The sequence below is a fragment of the Erithacus rubecula genome (assembly GCF_903797595.1).
Source record: "Erithacus rubecula genome assembly, chromosome: 1".
Taxonomy (NCBI): domain Eukaryota; kingdom Metazoa; phylum Chordata; class Aves; order Passeriformes; family Muscicapidae; genus Erithacus; species Erithacus rubecula.
The window spans coordinates 5498582-5519564 of record NC_136658.1 but is presented as its reverse complement, the minus strand read 5'-3'; positions in this window follow the sequence as shown (position 1 = coordinate 5519564).

Here is a 20983-nt window from a genome sequence, read left to right as displayed (position 1 = left end):
TATATAGAAAATTTAGGAGGGCTCTAAGGACACTTCCCTCACATCTTTCTCGAGGTTTCCTCTGATCCCCTACCACTGAAGCAGTGCTGTAGCTCATTTTTCTGCATGTTACTTGAGATTTTGTGCTACTGCAGATAAGGCAAAGCTGTGAGAAGGCTACTGCTAGCATGTGAAAGCTGTGCTTTGAACTGATAGTGTAATGAATGCCTATGTTAGTTACTGCTGGGTGCATCCTCTACCTTCCAGATGTCAAGCTACTTTAGGATGGGATTTTTTTATTTATTTTTTTTTCTTGGACCAGGACAGTTGCTTGAGGATATGGTATTCATTACATGCCTGTTCACAAATGCAGAGTGGGAATGGATTCAGCTCTGACTGTGCTTCGAGCCAGAGGTTGGAGCAGATGACCTCCCAAGGTCAACTCCAACCTGAATTAATCTATAAGCCTAAGATTTGCATGCAGGTCTCTGTTAGTTTTTCACAGTTCTTTTAGGGAAGAAAAATATTTCTGCTAAATATTGGATTTCACCTGCAGTACATTCAAGTTCTCAGAAGAGGTCTTTTTTTTATTCATGCCCTTCTGCCCCCACTTTATTTCCTCTCGTCTCATTTTCTGCCAAGAGCTCCCAGACTTGCCCTTGATTTCTGCCTCACAGCAAATCTCACTAAGCCCCACTTCCCTTTTGGTTTCTCAGCTCTCTTTTCTCCGTGGCTCTGAGCCCAGGGAGCAATGTATGAAATTCTGCAAACCATGGCACAGAGACCCAGCCCCTTGCAGGCACAGAAATGGGATGGAGCTTCATGAAATTGCACCAGCAAGAAGGGACTGCTCTGTTATGAGCTTGCCTTTCTGGACAGCACCAGGTCAGATTTATGCAAAGGGGCTCTCTAGACTTGGAAACATCAAGAAGCAAATCAAAAGGGCAAATACATACACTGAATCATTTCCTAACCCCTCACACCAACCTTATGTTGTGTATAACTGTGAATGGCAAGGTAGAACCTAATCTGAAAACTCTCTAGTCAGGTTAAGGAGTACAAAACTGACCTGGTTCATCTTTTCTGCCATCAGTGGAGAAAGGCCATAAATGCTACAGATTTTTTTTTTTTTTCCCATGGACAGGATTCCTTGGGAGAAGACAGGAGACTACAAAAGGGTCAATGCCCTTCTCCCAGACAATCTGAGAAAATCACTATCTGAAAAAGAAGGGGGGGTTTAAAAAATGAAACGGGGATAAGCACATGGATTGATTAGAAAATTAGTGCAGATAATGATTTTTCTCAAAATAACTCTGGTTTTTGAGCTCTCAACTTTGTAACCTTGGAGTAACAGTAGGTGATCATTTTGGGGGGAATTCCTGTTCAGTCTAAATCCTACTGAGATGAGAATAAAAGCCTCTGCAGAAAACAATTTTTGTCTCAATTAAGATGGAAACACAGGGAGAAGAAGTAAAAAAGACTTTTTGTCTCTTTTGAGAAAGGGAAACCTGAAATTCAGGTATTAGGTCCTATTCTGCCAGGTGTATGGGAGTGCCAGTGTGTGATATGAGCTCTACCCCCCCACACACACTCTTTTTCCAAATGATCAGATGTGAACTGGATTTAATGCACTCAGCTACTAAAAAAGGTGGGGTTTTCTCTCCCAGACAGTCATACTTTGTGCTGTTTCAAAGCAAGAATGAATGAAGGGCTGATGTAGCAGCAGCAAGGAGCAGTGCAGAGGGTGAGCTGGGGTTATCCTTTGAGAAAAAGCCACAGCATCTCTGTGCAGCACATCCACCTCTGTCTGACCCATGCTCTCAGCCTTGGATCTTGGGGGAGCTTTTCTTCTGCTCTGTAGCTGCCCAAGGGGCCAGTGCTGGAACCTCTCCTCCTGTGCAGGGTGTGACTCCTCTCCCTGGCAAGGCTGCAGGAGTTGCCAGAGAGGCAGAGCAGCTCAAAAAATACCATAAATGAGGCAACAGCTTTGCAGAACCTCCCTTTCTTCTTTAACTTTCAAACTCATTTGCTCTTTCCATACATGTCAAAACATGTCAGATATTTTGAGCGTGATCTCTTGAGAACATGCTAATTCATGACTCCTTTAATATTCCAGCTCTTTTTTATTGAATGATTGTGGTGTATTTTACCCTCATCTTTTGCTCACTTGCTTTCTCTGGTATAAGCTGAGGTTATGTTTGTTTTCAAGGGTATGACTATATTTTGTCTGACAGAAAATGTGTGGTTAGTTTGAAATATCTGTTATTCTGCACATCCCCCTTTTCTCCCAGAGAAAAATAGGGAGGTGGAAGATGATTGCACTGCAGTGCTTGCATTAGCAGGGGCAAGAGTACAGGTACTCTTGGTTTATTGAACACTGCACACAGGAAAGGTAAAAAAAAAAGCCCCAAATGAATCATAAGCCATTTACAAAGAGAATCAGAGTAAAATGAAAATGAGATTGAGCAATCCTAGAGAAGGCAGCACAGATGGATTCAGTACTTTAAAATTAATGTGAGAAAATGTTTTCTTGAACTTCTGGATTTGGTGGGGAGAATGAGATGCTTTAATATTAATAATCCCCACATAGCTCCATAGAACAAGTGGTGATAGGGGAAATAACCTTACCAATACTCAGTAGTGCATATAATGAGACTGATATTTACAGTTCTTTAGACCTATATTAATTTTACAGAGGAAATCTTGTCTTTTTTTTTTCCTTTTGTGTTGGTATTTGCAATTTAATACCATCACTAAGAGCAAAATGAGGCTCCTGCACATATATTTTTCTTGGTAATCTAGCTGAAAAATGATGGAGATAACCTGACCAAGTTTTTAATTTTTGCATCCAATCAAAGCTCAGTTTCAGTCATTTTACTTATAAAATGAACACTGATATTGGGGAATGTACTTTCTTCGTTATGGTTCAGACATCATTCTGAGATAGCTGTACAGAAGTGTTCTGCACTTCTTATCTGGATGTGGTGACTCAGAAGAGACATTAATAATAACTGAGCAGTTTTCCTCTTATAGTGACCGAGGGACTTGTGCCTGCTTGTTTTATCAGAAAGAAAAAAAAATAAAACCCTGCATCTGACTGGTAGAAATTTTGCCTGAGCAAAACTACAGGTTGAGCCCAAATGAGACTGTTTCAGTGCACATTTTCTGAAGTTTCTCTATTTTGATAGCACCTATGGGAGCAGCTTTGAGGATTAAAATTACTGCTTTAGGAGACCAAGCTGCTGCAGCGATTGTTAAACTCTTAACATTTGTTAAGGCTCTGCTCTGTTACCTACGTGAAATCTTGGAAGTTGCTAGTGTTTATCCAGTGTCCTGGTGAATAGCTGGGAGGATTTTATGCAGTGGAGAGGAGGGAAAAAGAGCAGCTGTGTTCATAGAAACTTTTATTTCACATAAAGGCATTCACCCACGACCGCCACCCTCCACCCTGACCTGGGACAAAGGTCTTGCTGGTGATGCTCCCAGCCAGGGTACTGAAGGGTGGCAAGGACATGACACTGTTAACCAGAGCTGTCTCTCACATCTCTGCTGACCTCAATTCCAGAGTAGAACTTGCTCCCTCCAGGCACTGCCCTGGCTCTCTTTAAGTGGGTGGGAATGCAGGGTTTCTTCTAGCACAGCTCACAAAAAGTAATACCAATACAGAGAAACTGAATAAAACTGCAAGGAATGCTAGATTTAAGGCAAAGAAATGCTTAATTGCTTAAGTATTTTCTTTTAATTTATATGTTTTCAAATATGTGCATGTAATATATCTTTCTATGTATAGATATTTCTGGCAGATATATATGTACAACTAGTTCATGCAAATCTCAGCAAAAGATATTAAAAAGGGCTGTTTACTAATATAAATAGCTGAAGCAGGTATTTGCTTTACCATTACTCCACCTACTGGTATTGTGCTAAACTGACTGAGGTCTCAGCTTATAAAATGAAATAAATATATGTATCCCCAGAGCACGGGCACTGAGTGATTAATTAAACAGCAGGTTTTGAGAATGATGGTTTTAAGGAACAAATAACAATTTATTTTGGATGGGTGGAGTTTGCACTGCACCTTTCCATCCATAAATACGTATCAGTAGTTTCCTTGCCATTAGAAATATCTAAAACTTAATTTGAGAAGAGTAAGTATTATAAAACATGTATCTGATTATATATTTATAACAGAAATGTGTGCACATATATTGTTTGAATAATGGTGTAGAATTACCTTAGAACAGTAAAATATCAATTAAAATTAAGTCTTTCAAAAGCCACAGCAATGTGAGTAAATAGAGTATGACAATGCCTGAAAAATTACAGCGGGGAAAACAAACACTGTCACAAACAGACTGTGAGCAGCTACTTGGGGCTGAAGTTTGCAGGAGATGATTTCTTATCTCAGTGTAATTGCTGGAGGGGGCTGGGCTCCTAGACCTGTTTCAGACAGCCATGGAAACTGTCAGTTCTGTGTGGCACATGGCCTCTGTTCAAGGGCACTGCCTGCTTGTGATGTCTAAATGAAGGCAGGTAAATCAAACACAACTGGGGGCCACCCTGGGCTCTGCAGCAGAAAAGAAAATGCAGCAGTGTTTTGTTTCCAGAGAGCCTGTAGTGCTAAGGTAGCTTTGTTGTTGCCTGGTTTTTCATTCTTTCACCTCCCCTGCCCTAAATTAATGCATCCTTTAGCTGGAGCTATCATAATGAGCCCACCATGCAGGGAGAGTTCTGGGAACCTCCCTCATCAGCAAATTTCCTGGACAAGCTTATCTGGTTTTTAATGTTTAAAAATAAATAAGTAAATCACTGTTATTTGGCAATCCTGCCTGTATGATATGTGCCCATCACAAAATGAACTTCACTGATCTGTTCATGGCCACTGCCCTCATTTGATTTGTGTTGGTTACCTTTTTGATAGTCACATTTTCTTAATAGGTGCTAAGAAAATTGCATCTTTTAGCAAATTTTGTAGCAGTGTAAATATGCAAAACAGAAGTTCTTCATTTCTGTGTCTTGGTTTCCTGCAAAGGCCTGAATGAAACTTTTTTGGTTTTGTAGCTGAAAGGATGATGAGGGCACAGTCAGCTTTTACTCTGCTCTATTTCCTGACACCAACACTAGAAGAATTTTTTAGAGCTAGTTTCAGGACTATTTATTTTCCTTTGCTGCAGAGATCTGCATGCATGCAAGAGCAAAGCAAACCCTGATCCCTTCTCCAAAGGGTCCTGGAATCCATGGTGGATTTCCACTGCAAGGTGTAGCCAGGCACTTCATTAAAACCAGACTTATCAGCTTAGCCTAAATCAAGGTTGAGGACATTCTCCCTGGTGTGGCTCTGTGTGCATTGCTCTTCTGCAGACTGATTGACAGTAGAGAAATGCAAATATCTGGAACAAATGGCAGGCACACTGTGCTCTGGGCAGATTCTCACCCATGGCACATCCCCAGGACACTGGAACATGCTGTGGTGCTGTACTCTCCTCTTCTTCTCAGCTTCTCACACATTTCCTGCAGTTAACTTCTCTGGACCTTAGGGACAGGAACTGGCACTCAGTTTCCCTGGAAAGATGCCCAGGGAGGTCAGGAAGAGAGAGTCATGAGGAGAGGAGTGTGTAGTGGCTCCTTTGGAGTGGGAAAATGTATGTCCTTCACAGTTGGGTTTTCCTGGGATGAGTTTTTCCTCTTATTTTGTATTTCCATATATCTATGTACACAAACTAGAATGCTAGAGCAGCTTTCTCAAAGATTTATTCCATCATCAGCCTCATTTTACAGAACCAAGCAAAGAGATGGAACAGCTTCAGCTGCCAGCACAGCAGATGAAGATCTCTTTGTTACAAAGTCTTTTAACAACTTTCTAGCCAATAGCAAAATATTAAAAGCTGACAAGCATTTGTTCAGGCCAATTAATAAAGCTACATGTACATCTTGCTTTGAACAGTGCTTGCTTGTAATAGTTTAAAACAATGGATAAAGCTTCATTATTAAGCTTACATATTTCTACTATCTTGCTTAACATATTTTCCCAAGGTCTGTCTCTACACAGTTCACAGCACTATTGTTTCTTATTCTTGTATTTCTCCATTCTGAGATTTGCTTTCACAGGGGTTTCTGAGAGTTTTGTACCTTTTCTATTTCCCATATTCCACCCTGGGAGGAATACTGCAGGCTGAGCCTCGAGGAGGAGCAGAGTTTTGGGAGATGTCATTGCAGGAGGAAGCAGGAGGATTAATTAGGTGGGTCTGAGTGGGCATCCACAATCAGCTCTCATGCAAAGCCAGAGAGCTCACACCTGTGGATTCCTGGTGGAAAAGCATTCTTGGCTGAGCATGGTCTAAAGTGAGATCTTTTTCTGCAGAGCACAGGAGTGCTGTGTGCTGAATACAAGGGGATCAACACAGCTGGTTGCTAGCATCTTGATTAGGGATGGATGAACTAGTTTGGATGAACAGCAACTGGTCTGACTATGTACAGACCTCCAGCTGAGCCTGGATTTGGAGGGGTCAAAGGAATGCAAAGCTCATATTATTATTTTTATTCCCACACATTCCCATTTGTCTGTAGTTCTTGGCTACAGTAAAACCAGCTGAAGGACAGTGGAAGGCTGGCACATTTCTTGGCTGACTGGAGAGAAAGAGGTCACTTTGTCTCCTGTAGGAGAATAGTTTATAAGGATAATGCAGAAGGCAATTTTCCTCAATGAATTAAAGCTGTACTGATTGCTGAGAAGTGGAGACAGCCTTGCCTGCCCAATGAGGATGGGAGTTTTTACAAAAGAGTGGAGTGGCTGGTAAAGAGTAAGTTGGATTTGGAGCTTGAGACCCAGAATGTGCTGGAGTTTGGGATGGAGTCTGTTGGGTGGCTGGGTAAAGGACAGGTTGGGGTTAGCCAGTCATGCAGAAGGAAACTCAGAGAGAAAGAGAGGGGTCAGTGCTGTGTGGAATTGCCTGAGAGAAATTCATTGAGAGAAGGCCTGAGAAGTTTTTAATAAAGAACTGGTGATGATGCCACTCATGTCCATCTTGACATAATTACTACAGTCTCCCCATCACCAGGCATATTTCTAGACAAGAGATATTTCTCTCTGAACACAAGCACTCATCCAAAAATGTGAATATTTGCCCATTTCTATTGGATTCCACCTGTAGCAGTTAAAAGTGCCTATCCCTGATAGGTTTTCTTTTGAAGTGTCTGTGAAGTTTCTGTAGAGAAGGTTTCTCAGGGCTGGAGCACTGAAATTTCCATGTGGGATCTCACCATGCTCAGGGTGCTCAAGGCACTTGGCATGTCCCTGCCAAGGGGAGGTGGAGCCTCTTGCTCAGTGGTGTGAATAAATGACATTTTGGCAGTGCAGGGCTGTGGCTTTCTGGGGGCACCCTGCAAATCTTTGGATTCTGATTTAGAGTGAGCAGCCACCTGGCAGTTGTGCTGGAACATGTGTTTTCTGCAAGTGCATCTCAGTATTTTGCACAATAAAGCACCAGTTTTGTCCAAAACATCCCTAAAAATGCAGTAATAAATCAAGTTTGGCATTCTTATTAAATACATTCACGTAGGCCTTTTTTCAGTCTTTTTTAATGTAACAGGGATAGAACATAGGAAATCCTGTTCTGTAACCCTTCATTTAAACCATGGTTAATCTTTGGAGAACTATATTTTGCAGTGAAAGCTGCTATTTAACATACATAATAAGATTTTTTTTTTCCCTCTAATTGCACAGAAGGATTGTTTCCAGTAAATTAAAATTTCTTTGACACCAATTATTTGGCAATATGAGGATGTAGTATTTTGCTTTCATTTAATTTCCTCTAAATTAATCTAATGATGATTAGATTTAAATAATAAAAATAATGAGTTGTTTCCCTCTCTAAATTACTTCTTTGTCATGTGTCTTTCCCTTTGTATTGAACTTGGTGACTTATTTGCTTTTAGTAGTTCTGAAATATTCTGACACTAATTGCATTTTGAAATATAACCTTCCAACTATGTTGCTTCTGTTTTTAACTCATTTCAGATTGGTTTAGAAGCATTGACTTGTTATTTCATTGCTGAATATTGAAGCTGAGAGCCACATTACATATATCAGTGCTTTCTTTTCCATCTTTAGCTTTGTTAATTAAATTCTGTTTTCTCTATATTGCTCATGATTTGTAATGTTTGTTGCCAAAATCCAGGCACTGCAATGTGAAATCTATTCAATATAAATATTTTATTTGTCCAAATGTTTTGTTTTTTTTTAAAACTAGTTCAGCCATAATCTCTAACATTTTCTTTCCTTGCAGTGTACTAGACAACCATCACACTATCTGAAAAATCAAAGGGAAGTATTCTGACTACTCGATGCAAAAATAAAAGATTAAGCATATACTTTTCTTGCTGCTAGGAAACATGTAGAGAGATGTGTTATAAGATTTCTGGGTTACAGAAATCTAGCAGATTACATAACCCAATGTTCCTTCTGGCTGGATATGGGACAGACCCCAGTACTGGGTGGTAGGGAGTACAAATAACTTTTCATTCTGCACTTATAATATCTTTAATACACAGGGGAAAATATTGATATGTTTCAGGGTCCATGTCTTGTAGCCTAAAGCCATAAAGACAGTCACAATGGGTCAGACCAAAAGTTCTGTATTCTGACCCTGTAGGAGCCTATAAGTGAATGTTTAGGGAAAAGTAAAAGCAGAGTAAAGGTGGGGGATGTTTCCATTCAGTATTTCTTCTGGCCTCCAACTGTTTTCAGTCAGAAAACTCGATATGCCAGGTCTGTTTCCTTCTGATTAGTAGTTATCAGTGGATTTCCTTTCTAGGGTCTGTGTCCTCTTGAACCCAGATTTTGCATCCCACAGCACTTGTGAGGAACCTGTCTCCTGCTACCTCAATTTCATGTCCCTAGTTTTTCTGTTGAGAAAAAACTCAACAAAACTCATCAGTTTATTCCTAGCCATTGTTCTCCTACCAGCAACGATACTATAAATTTTTCTCAGTCACTTCATTTCCATGGCAGAGATTCTTAGCTTAATTGTGCCCTCTACAAAAGCTGCCCTACACCTTTGATTTTTCCACTGATTTATTTTTCCTGTGCATGTTTCATATTCCTATAATTGTTCTGAGGTTAAGGAATAGCCAACATTCAGGAAACTGGTGTACCACAGGTTTATACAATAGAATAATGGAGTTCTCCATTTCATTCTCTCTCCATTTTGAAATAGTTTCTAACTATGATTTGTCTTTTTTTGACTACTATTGAGCACTGAGCAGGCATTTTCAGGGTTTTGTCTATCACAATTGAAAGATCACACTCTGAAGCTGCAATGCTCAGCTCAGCAGCCATCACTTTAAATGTGGAGTTGAGATTATTTTTCTTCTGTCTGACTAACTGTACTTTTACCTATATTGAACAGCATCTGACATTTTATTGCTCGGGTTCTTCTCAGCTCAGTCTCATAATATCCTTCTGCAATTTTTCATGAGTCTTGTCCTTCCCACTTTAATAACTCAGTATTGTCAGCAAACTGTGTCAGCTCAGCACTGGCCCCCTTTGGGAGGCTGTATTTATGGCCATATAGAACAGCAGGGGTCCCAGGGAAATTTCACTGATGTTTTTCTTTCACTGCTTGAGACCCAGTCATATTACATCTTCTTCATCCCATTGATAGGCCTATTATCAGGCCAGGAATTCTTCCCTCGCATGTGTCCATCTAGTCCCCAAAATTTTTTTTGAAAGACTGTTGAAAAAAAATTTGAAAGGCTAAATAGGTTATATATGATCTTTATCTAGATTTCTGCTGAAATCCAACAAAGAGAACCCAAAAAAGTCTTTAAGGCACTGCCTCTTTGAAAAGACACATTGCCTATTTCCAAGTAGATAACATTTGTTCAAGTTTCTATTCATCCTGTCTTTCCTTAAGGCTTTTACAAATTGGCCATGTGCAGGTGTCAGGCTTTCCTCTTATTCCTTTGACATATTTTCCTTGACTTAATTTTATTTTATTTTCTAATGGCACCCTATTTTTATCTGCACATATTAGCACAGTTTTATAACAATTTATAACCCACTGTTTGTCTGCTTCATCCTCAGGTTCTCTTGAAACTCCTGGGTTGACACCATCTGCTCCAGGTGAGCCCCTACTGTTCATGTTGTCCATTTGTGTCTTGACTTTTTCTGAAATAATTTCTATTTAATATGGACTCTCTGACAAGCCTCACAGTCAAAAGGACTTGAACATGGGGGTCTGGAGTGTTTTTCAGATTAACAGGAGCATTAACAATTAATTTGGCTTCTCTGCTATTGTTTTATATTTTCTGCACCATCACTGAGTGTACTTTTTTGTTGTCTTATCATTAATTGGTCATACAGTCATTTTGCTCATTTCATATCCCTGCTGGAGGAAGGATTTATTATTAGTTTTTGTTGCATGTTTATATTGAATCTGTCAGTTTGATTTGTGTGAGTATATGTGTTTTCATTAGTAGGGCTCAGCCTATTTAAAGGGACTCTTATCTCAAATTCTACTGCCTTCCTGCTCTTTTAGAGGTGTTTTTAAAGAGGGTTTATATGTCCTCCAGAAAAAAACTATATGCATTTTCTGTGATGTTCAGTTTCTTTGAAATGCAGTTGCCATGACTGTTGAGTAATCTGTGACAAAATCTGCACAAGCAGATTATTTCATCAGGTATAGAGAGCAGCCTGTGAGTGGTGTTTATGTGTTTTTTTTCAAATTAATCCAATTGTAGTGCAGCTAGTGAGAAGTATCTAAAATTCTAATCAGATGATTTCTCGTTAATTTGAATCAGCACATAAACAAGCCTTAAATGAAAAGGGATATGGAAATTATTCAGAGAGGGAGATCCACAGAGATTTCTATGATTGCTGTAAACATGAGGGATTCCAGATGGGGTTCCCCCACAGGAGATAATGTATGGAAACCTGAATATTGTGCAGGTTCTGTAAGAATTCAGTAGAGTGAAGATGCTATTTTTTTCTTCTGTTGTTTATCCATCTCACTGCAGCTTAAAAAAGATGAAAAGAGGATAAATATTGTCAAAGTTAAATTCCCATCTTGTCACAACTGAAAAATTATTGAACACATTGGCAGCTCCACACAATATCTTTTTTTCTAAGGTATGTAATGCATAATGAGGTCATACTGTAGGCAGTCTTTCCCTCTTTTTTGGGAGGCTATTCTCAATTGGAATTCACATTATGTTGTCAGTTACAGAAATTATTAATGGTTTCTCAGGAATGCAAAGGGGATTTTTTTGTTTTGTTTTGATTCTAGGAGAGAGAATAGGGGAAGAGGGATGGGAAGCAGACCTGGAGTCCAAGGTTATGGGAACAAAGGTTTAGGAAAGGCTCTTGTGTAGGGGATGGGCTAAGAGAAAAATGAAATTAGAAGGAAGACTGTCCTATTCTTTTTGGGAAAAGAGAGACAGAGAACTGGGTCAAGAGTCCTGAAAGCAGCACTGCTACTGAAGAAAGGGATAAGAGTGGATGTGGTAACAGCACCCACCCCTTGTCATCTGCAGCCATCTCTCAGAAAAACACTTCAAAGAGGAGCTGGTTGTTCAGACTTCTTAGCCCTCAAATCAAATTAATGAGTCTTGCCTAATCTGTATGGATAAATCTGAAAACCAGAGGGTTTTTTGCAATCTAGATACAAATGCTTCCACAACCTGAGATTTGCTTAGTTTGCTCATTCACTTGATTTGTTCTCTTAAAAAAAATAAAGATACTTTACAAGGCTGTGAACAGGGACATTACTCAATGAGAAGTGAATGCCTAAACTTCTACAGAGTGAACAATAGTTACTCATTTTTTGATGTGTTGATTATTGAGCACTCAAGTACAAATAAAATCTTGACTGTGGCATGAGGATGAGCAGGTCTGCCCTGTAAACAAAATGTCACCTTTAAAAATAGACATAATTGTCTTATTTTTTTGGCATGCAGTAAGTTAGATTCCCATGTTGGATATTGTCAGTGGCTGTCATGTTCCCTCTGCAATGTGGGAGAAGGCTAAAGATCATTAATGCTGCTCTCAGCTGAGGAATATTTTAGTGCCATGATGCTTCTTTGTTGTCTCTGGTTTGATTTTGTATTTTGTTTGTGTGTAGTTGATACCATAAGTGTTATGAGTCTTGTAAATGGAACTATAAAAGTTTTAATTAGTCCTAACCACATCAAAACTAATTCCTGTCAGGGCATTTTTTTCCTTCTCTCTGGAGAAAAGTTAAACAGCATTAGTATCAAACACAGAAATTAGCATGGAAAAAGACCTAAAAAGCATTTATTGAAAAGGGTTGATCTCTTCTCCAGGTAGCAAGGAAGGATGAGGGGAAATGGCCTCAAGTTGCACTAGGGAAGGTTTATATTGAATAGTGGGAAAAAAAAATTCCTCATGGAAAGGGTGGTCAGGCATTGGAACAGGCTGCCCAAGGGAGTGGTTGAGTCACCAATCTGAAAGTGTTCAAGAAGTGACTGGACATGGCACTTGGGGACATGGTTTAGTGGCAACTTGGCAGTGCAAGCTGAATAATTGGAACTTGATGATCTTAAAGGTTTTTTACAAGTGTAATGATTCTATGATTTCCATGAGATAGAGTGAGGGAAGCAAGACAAGCAGAGACAAGCGAATTCTTTCTCAAGGCAGCCAGTGAAGTGCTCATTACTTAACTGCTGACATGGAACACAATACAGCATTTAATTGATTTGATTTTATTGGTAAAAGGAAGCCTTGTGTCTGTGTGTAAACTACATTTCTGCAGGTTAATCTTGGGGACATGTATTTTTAAGACATATAATTAATGGTAGAATCTATGAAATTTAAAGTCAGAAGAAAGATAGATATTTCATAGAGAATAATTCTCACTCCTTGCTATTCAAGAGATAAGAGCTGAAATTCAGCTTGCAGAGAGACCCAGGGGAGTGACATGCCTTGGAACTTTATGCACAGGAGCAAGAACAAGTCCTATTTCAATGGAAAGTCCTCTTGCAAGGTTATGTTAAAGAATGAGTTCATTGCACATTTATTCAAGTTAACAGAGCACTCCAAAAGCTCCTGAAGAATATGAAGCATAAGATTAATTAAAATACCAGGGAGAGGTGCTTCTGTCTGGAAGACAAATAGTGCAACTTATGCAGGGGCAGCAGGAGGCAGACTGTCAGTTTTCTACTGGGAAAAGAAGCTTTCTATGAATTTTCCAACTTTATAGATAACAGAGGTAACTGCAAAAGAAAGAGAGTGCAATAGCCCCAACAGGTTTTGCTTGCAATGCTGTGTTTGCACACACTTAACCCACTTGCACTGCTGCTGTGTAGATTTGTAGTTTAAACTGGCATTAGGCACCCACTGGATTTAGTGTGTGGATAATTCAGAGGATTGGCAGATGACACCACAGCAAAGGGCTCTCTTGGCACTGCAGCTTGGCCCAGCTCTCATGCTTTTGGGGTGACCTGCAACAATGAAATTCAGGTTCTGAGGCTGCACTGGCAGCACTGGCTCAGTGCTCACAAGTGGGATCCTGCCCAGTCTCTTGATAAACTTCAGAGGAAGCTGCTTGCTGGCTCCTCCAGGGGAAAAAAAAAAAAAGCAAATTTTTTGTTCATACTAATCTAAATTTTTGAAACGTGGTAGAGGAAAAGACAGAAAGTTCTCATGTCACCTTCACACAGACTGTTGATAAGGAAAGACTGATGGACTAATCATAGCCAAGAAACCTCACTGTTCTCCTCTGGAGGATGACTTGATTAAAACCTTTTGTAATTACATTTCACCTTAAATTCTCTCTCTCCATCTGATTTTTTTTTTTTTTTTTTTTTTTTTTTTTTTTTTTTTTTTTTTTTTTTTTTTTTACCTTCAGTGTCAAGTTAGAGTTAGATATTGCTCCTTCTCATACAGGATCAAACCAGGGAGTGGCTCATCCTCTTTTGAACTTCCCTGCATTAAATCTTACTAGGATTAGTGTACCTGGTAAATGGGTCCTGTGAATAATGCTGTTCATAAAAGACTAGAATCTTATTTTAAGAAAACAAAAGCCAAGGGATTCACTTGCTTCCAAATGTTAGGTTTCCATTGAATAAAGGATTAAAAGCTGCTTTGTGTAGGGTCTTTTACTTTCCCTTTCAGTTTTCTTTGTTTTTCTTTGCTACTTTAAGAGGATTTTAATTTGCCCTCTTTGCCTCTGTATATCGTATTTTTTACTTGCTGTCCTCTTTTCCCTTCTAAATGGGTCATTGGACATGGTTGCATAAGCCCCAAAATATTGCCATTCCTTTTCATGTGGAGATTGCACACACAATCATTGAGTGATAATCTTCTAAGCTTCCTCTAAGTGAGGTGTGGATGAGAATCACTGTGGAGATTGGAATGTGATGAGAGAACACCCTGTTCCTTATCAGCTACAAAGAGAAGGATAAGAGATTGGAGTGTCTAGACTTGAACTGAGGAAAAGACACATTTCTACATGTCTAGAAAATCATCCTCAAGCCAAGAGGCTCATATAAAATGGAAGGAGAAGCACCTTTTATACAGACAGATAATGCTTTTAATGGTTTTAAACTGACAGAAGGCAGGTTTAGATTAGATGTTGGGAAGAAATTCTTGACTCAGAATGGTGAGGCCCCAGCACAGGCTGCAGAGAGAAGCTGTGGCTGCTCCATCCCTGGAAGAATTCAAGGCCAGATTGGATTGGGCCCTGAGCAGCTTTGTCTAGTGCAAGGTGTCCCTGCCCATGGCAGAGGGATTGGAACTGGATGATCTTTGTTGTCCCTTCCAACCAAACTGTATTGTGATTCTGTGAGCATACATCTAAAAAAATTAATTGGGGTATAGCAGTGCTTTTGCTCAGCACTGATTTCAGCTCATATCTCACACATTTGGCTGGAAAATGAATCCAAGAGATTTGTTTTGCTAATCTTAAAAACAGTATTTCAAACCACTGCTGTCATCTCTGAAACAGGACATACATATTTATGACAGAAATAAACACTGTCTGATTAATGGCATGCCTGATGCTAAAGGGAACTTGTCCATGACTTTGTATGGGCTCCTCCCTCCCAAAAAGCTCCTTCTCTTAATGAACAAATAAATGAGTCCCTGTCTGTGTAAACTGTATTATAAAGCAATTAATGGTGTTGTACCACTGAGGTCATTCATCAGCCTATGAGCTTCTCAAAATTTTAACATATTGATCCTTCTTTGTTCCATTTTCCTCCACATCCAATATCTTTCGCACAGTTGCTAATTATTTATTTTGGTAAAAACACAAATGGTCCAGTGATCATTGCCAACAGTTCAGCACTAATGAGCAGCTCTCTTGTAATGAACAAACACTGTGTGCATCCAATATGAGAAGTCAGATTGGGAAGGAAAAAGCTTTAAGCCATGTTGTGTTGTTGTAGATAATAGCAAGGAGTAAAATCTTATCTTTGCAATTATTAAAAAGTATCTATCATCCTGAGAACTGAAAGTTAATGGACTATAAATATTATCACTACTGTTACTATTGTTATTATTATTGGGGCAGCAATCTTTTGTTTATGATGAAATAAATAAGGCAGTGGAGAAGCACTAATACTGCAGCAGGTACTTTCTGGCTGAACAGAGAATAAGGAAAGCTTTTATTTTATCTTAAAATGAAGTTCAAGATAACCTATAATTCCAACACTTTTTCATTTCAGATATATCAGTCATGTCAGAACTCTAGCAATCTTTGAGGTGTGAGTAGAAATTTGTGAATTTCCAGAAAAGTTAATTAATTTCTCAGAGGAGAGATTCTGATAGCAAATGTTTTATTCAGCTTCACTGGAACTTTCTTCTTCAGGGTCTGCACTAGAAGTCAAGACCCCTTTTTATCACTTGTTCTGACCACCCACATATCCTTTGTGACTTCAGTGTTTTAACAATTTGTATTATAAGGGGGTCCTGAGGTAGGAACTCCTATAAGCTGTTGTGGCTTGAACTTCAGCCTTTCAGCAGGAGCATCAGAAGGATTGCATTCCTTTCTCATAGAAATTTCAAGAATTAATCTTTTTTAAATACATTAGCCAATTAATTTGAAAGATTGTCACACAACCCACACATCTTTATTTTGAGTTCTCTAGCATTCCTGTGCCTGCCATGAAGTATGCACTAGGACTACGTGCATGAATTCCAGCAGCTGTCTCATCCATGCTGGGTCCACTCATCTTCTCCTGTCTCCAAGGACTTCATTAGGGTTTTTAACAGTGAGACTGTGTTCACTGCTGATGAACAGGCAATCTCTGACCTCATCTGCAACTGACTCATTATTTTCATGGCTCTGATCCCCAAATGTTTAAACTGCATCCTGCAATACACATATCTGGGTATTACTCTGAATTTTTGGCTGACTTAAATATACACTAATGGATGACTATTTTTTAACCAAGAGCTACATTTCACTCTTTAATACTCTGCTGCATCTCGTTGTTACCCATTAATCCTTCTGTGCTCTACAGATTCTAGGGTTTATGCCCTCATCCACTAATTAGCATGGATGTTTGTAATATTTTAAAAGTGTAACTATTTAATTTCTTATTGTAATGTAGAAATCCTGTATCCCTGTACACCACATTATTTTTTCAAAGTGTTCCAAGTTGGGTGCAACAGCTTCAAAACATCAATGTGAAGGCAAAGTGAGCTCTTTTCCCAAAAGAATGTCTATTTATTAAAAATTCAAATGTTTGTGTTTTACAAAAACATGGATACTGAGATGCCCTCTCAGCCCAGTTCACTGATGAAGATGCCATTCTTCAAATCTGAGTGAAAACAGAGATTGAGATGTGTTGTTTTGGAGTTGTTGGTCTTTTTGGCAACTTTATCCAATATTGAGAATCTTTCTGGGTGAATTGTTATATATTCTAGAGTATATATTTCAAGAGTATTTGTGTAATTGGGTTTTCAATTATTTATTTGGCATCATTCCTGTTTCAAAATAAGAGTTTCAGTTAAATTAGACTGAGCCTTTCATAACTAGGCATTTCATTAGTGCATAAGTCTTACAACGTCCCAGCTTTGTTCAGATTGCCTTATTTCATTCAAATTAATGCAACTCTGAATTTAGTCCCATTTTTTACATGTCATAATGTAAAAATCTTTTCCAGTTATGGTCTTTCCTTCAGCCTGGGTGCTAGTGGGTGTGTCTTGTGATTAAGGATGCTGTAGCTGCTCTGCACAGTTTCCTTCTTGCCTGCTGCCTCACCAGTGGCAGCAGCCACCTGTAGCCACTGGAAAGGTTTTCCTGTGCTTAGATAAACAACATTTCAGTCCCTTTTTGTGCTGTAGGTGCTGTATTCAGAGCTCCCCTGCTGTTCTTTACTAGCTGTGGTATAATGGATGTGTTCACAGGGGCAGCCCTTACCCCGGCTCAGAGTGCGAGTGCATTGCTGGAGGTATTAGTGGTCAAATCAGAAAGTTTTAAACATCAAAAAATACAGTGATTGTAGGAAACAGCTTTTCAGGTTTGTGCTGACAATGCACAGCTGCTTTGCTGCAAACAACATTTCCAGAAATGATGCAGACAGGCCTTTTAAATGGACTGAGTTCCTTCTCCATCACATACCACCAAAGAACCATCCACCAACCTCTGTGAAAGCAGTGGGTTTACAGAGCTTAGGATAAAAGATACTATTTTATTCTGCTGATTTTTCTGAGTGGCAGAAGTGACTCTCAGCATGATCCAGTCTCTTCCTGGATATCATCACAGCTGCAGGATGTGCTTCACCCATATAACATCTCTGGGTGGGTCTTGGGCATCATTGTGGTTCAGCTGGGACTCAGCCATGCTCACACAGAGGATGAAGGCAGAGAAACCAGAATGTTCCTTGTAAACAATGAGTTATAATGGTTTGGGGTGGGTGTTGACTTTCTGATTTCTGCCTGCTGTCATGAATGTCAACATGAGGAAACAGATTTACACAGTAGTGAGCGGATATTGTAATTCAGACAGAAATGAAATGTAAAACTTATTTGGCAGAGATGGTGCTTACCTCATTTATATCCATACACTTTAAAGAGGTCACTGGGGAAGCCCTGACATAAAGAACTCAGATCAGATTTGGGTTTCCTTTGCAAGTTCTACAACGTCAGATAGCACAAACAACATGTTTAAGCATAAAAGTAATTTTTTATGATCCAAGAAGCTTTTTGTCCACATTCTCTTTGAACAGCTTATTGAATTTTCTAAGAATATTTTATAGACTCTGTTAGGTTTTGTTAAATTGGTGTTTTAATAATTTAAATTGATTAGAGCTTTAACCTCAGCTTGTTGAAGTTGTTGCTGTAGAGAAATTGGTATGAAGAGGAATTCTTACTCACCTTAGGCAAGGAGAAGGAATATAGGTTTTGGACCCAGCCCAGACCCATCAACTATTAATAGCTCAGATACAGACATTGGTATCTAAAACATACGTTGAAGTAAAAAAGCAGACTTAAAAGTTTTTAGATGAAGCAAAGAGACAAAAAAAATCTTTCTCAGGGCTTTTGTCAGGCTTTTAGTCCACTGAGGCTTTTTAACCAAAACAGCTTCTATATTCTGTTAAGCTTCAGATTAAAATAACCCTGGAGCAAAAGCATTGTAAGGAGATGTCCCTTTGTTAAAGGCAGTTTCTGCTGAGGAGCAGTCTGGCTCTCTTCCTCCACTAACTTCAGAGGGCACACAGAAATGGAAGCATTCCCTGGAGTTTGAATGGTTGGAATAAAGCACAGTGGGAGGACAGAGAATTCACCTCCCCACCCTCGCCAGCCCCTCACTCTCCATGTCCTTACCCACCCACACAGATGGAAACTCTCTCAGGGCTCATTTAACTGAGCACATAAGAGGGTTGATTCTCACTGATGAAGCCAAAACCTGTTTTTTTTAGGGTTTTCATCCTCAGCCTACCTTTACTGCAATATTTTCTGTCTTGAAGCTTCTTTGTGTCTGTGCTGGGCTGGGGACTGTGGAAGCACCTGCCTGGATGCAGAAACTTCCCTTGTGCCTGAAATATCCCTGCTGTACAGGCACATTGTCCTGTCCCTCTGTGTTTTGGAGGAAACACATTTTTTGCCCCTGAGAGCAGCAGTACCTGTGTGGCACTTTTATTGTTTTCTGGTTGTCTGCTGCTGTGGAATGCAGCATCACCTCCCTCTGTGGCTTCTCCTACAATGGCTCACAATCACAGAATTGTGGAACATCCTGAGCTGGAAGGGACCCATGGGGATTATTCAAGTTCAGCTCCAGGGATCCCTCTCAGGAGATGGATTAGGTGGAGCTGCAGGAGGTGGTGTGAGCTTGGGGCCACAGTCTGGGGTGTAATAGGAGTCAGAGGGGATATCCTGACAGGAACTGTAAAGAACTCAGGTAGCAAAAAGAGAAGAAGGCAACAAAGGTCTCCTCTTTTCCTTTTTGCACATCTACACAGGGCTGGGGATGAACACTGTGATGCTGTAATATGCTGCAGCCAGTGATAGACAAGCAAAGAAAGCTGGGAAACCTCTTTCTGAGCTTTTCTGTAGAAGAATTTCAATTCTGTTCCAGCCTGAACAAATTTAATTCTGTATTTCCCATTTTCTTGAGGAGAGTCAATTACAGGTTGTTCTGGAAAGAAAAAAATTACACTATACTCTTCATGGTGAAGCTGTTCCAATTTTCAGAAAGCTTTCTCAGACCACAGAGAAAAAGAGAATGACATGTACAACCTGTTTGTTAGGCATTCTATGATAGACAAGAGTTAAAAGTTTTGATCTCTGCTTCAAATAATTTCACTGCATTTCCAAGTTCTGTAAAATAGATGAAAAAACAACTCTTCAGAATGAGTCAGTTATTTCTAGTCAAGATAATTAATCTTGAAATTCTGAACCCAATAGTTTACAGGGTTAATTGTTGATGTGTCAAGAGCTGATGAGATTTCCTCTCATGCTGATATCTTGGGCTTGTGTTTAAGTCAGTAACACTTTAAGAGATATGAGGCTAGGGCAAAGGCATAAGAATTCTTTGAATAATGTTTTCTGAGGAACTTCCTGAGGCTCAGAACTAACAGTTCTCTGTTAGTTTTGCAGTATTTTTTCTTTTTGTAATACTTCTGTAATACTTTTTTCTGTTTTCCTTCCAAAAAGATTATTTTAATTTTTTTTTTTTCCTTTGGCTTGGATTATTTCCTCCCACAGAAATATTTAGTTGTGCTTGGCAATATATGAGCCTAACTTAGAAACTCTTTTAAGATGCATGACTTTTTCTACTGCCTATGTAGGAAGCTTGGGGAGATTAGGGTTTCACCTCATCAAATTGCAGATTTCTATAGCATCTAGATCTGTGCTGGTTTTCTAGACCCCGCTTATCATCAGGGGAGAGAAATGTCAGTACGAGAAGTTATTTGACTCATTCTAAGTGACAGAAACTGGGTCAGAGGAGCCACTGCCTGGAAGTAAATGCTTCTCTACACTGAGTGTGAATATTCCATGTGCATCAGACCTGTATCAGGGTGTGCTCCATTGCCAAATATCTGTGCCTGCAGTCAGGGACAAGGGGAGAGGGCAGAATTACTTGTTTAATAAGCACCTCAGCCTTGCACAGGAGCACATGCCAGCTTTTATCAGGGAAAGCAACAGCTCCCCAGGTGCAGGAACTCATCAGAAACCAGGAGCCAGGAGGGGTTGCCTCTTGCAGAGTAAAATGCTGTTAATCACCAGCTCTCTGTGCTGTGCCCAGAGGAGCTCTGGAGGCCCCTAACTCTTATCTGCCCATGTCTGTGCCAGACAACAACTCTGAGTTTCCTCTCCTCCCCAAAATGCTGTGCTCCTGGAAGAGTTTAATACTTCTTGTTTACTTTTTCTATTTTTTGAAGAAGGTATCCAGTGCCTCTCTACCTGGTGTGTGTTGAACAAAGTGGAGGTCTGCAAGAGTTGAAGCTGCAGGTGTTTTAGGTTCTGATCTTAGTCCTGCTGTGCTGTCAAGTGCAGAGTGAGGTTTGGTTGTAAAAGGTTGAGTTCCTTCTGTGACTA